The 909-nt window shown below is 44.1% G+C and overlaps 1 pseudogene; it reads right to left on the reverse strand.

The window, feature by feature from the left end:
- Nucleotides 1-266: 266 nt before the first annotated feature.
- Nucleotides 267-611, reverse strand: LOC147429552 (uncharacterized; annotated as a pseudogene).
- Between the last annotated feature and the right edge of the window lie 298 nt (nt 612-909).

Here is a 909-nt window from a genome sequence, read left to right on the forward strand (position 1 = left end):
ATTCTACACTTTCTTAATACTGCAGGAATCTGCCATTACATCCTCTTCATCATCATAACATGAACTGCCTATTTCCGAACACCCCTTGAAATAAATAAACACCCCTACACTTAAGATCCCAAAAGACACACCCCCTATTAAGGTTCATTACATAGTCACTTTTAAAGTCAAAATCCTACTCCAGCGAGGTGTAGCCTTAACACTTGGCACAGCCTGGTGACTTGAGCCATAGGCTGACCTCGGACCCATGATCCCTTTATCCATGTTTAGCCACTTTTATTTTTTGCATTCAATCCTTGCTTCTACTCCACTTCAACAATTGCATCCTCTACCATAGGTGGCTGTACTGCCAGCGGTTCTGCATCCACATCAACCACAAGAGCTGAACCTTCTGCAACTGTCTCCATGCTACTCTCATGTAGTTCCTGCACATTTGCAACTTGTGCTCCCATTTGAATACTAGTCTGCTGCTCCATCAGCTGCTTGCGGATTGATTCCAATTGCATTTCCAATTCAGCATTCCGTGCACGCAGCTCGGCATTCTCCTCGCGGACCTTATACTCTCCAACAGCTTCAAACCACGACTTGTACTTATCAATCAGCTTCGCCATGTGTTCTTGAAAAAGCCCTGCTGCTTGGTGCCACAATTCCTTGGTGTAATCAAACACCTCTTTCTTCAAAACATCCACATCTGCATCAGAGATCAACACACATGTGACACCCTGGCCATCCAAAGTGGCCCTCTCCAGATCCATCAATGGAGTTAACCTATTCATCAAGAAGTTATTATCTACAATAAGATGTGTAATCTTATCCTCCACTTCATGAAACTACTTATTTGTGGCCTCCTTAAGCCCATTGTTAGAAGCTAGACACACCCCACGGCAACTAACTACTCGGCGGATTATT

The sequence above is a fragment of the Adiantum capillus-veneris genome, chromosome 22, assembly GCF_014529385.1.
Source record: "Adiantum capillus-veneris isolate H3 chromosome 22, ASM1452938v2, whole genome shotgun sequence".
NCBI classification, from domain to species: domain Eukaryota; kingdom Viridiplantae; phylum Streptophyta; class Polypodiopsida; order Polypodiales; family Pteridaceae; genus Adiantum; species Adiantum capillus-veneris.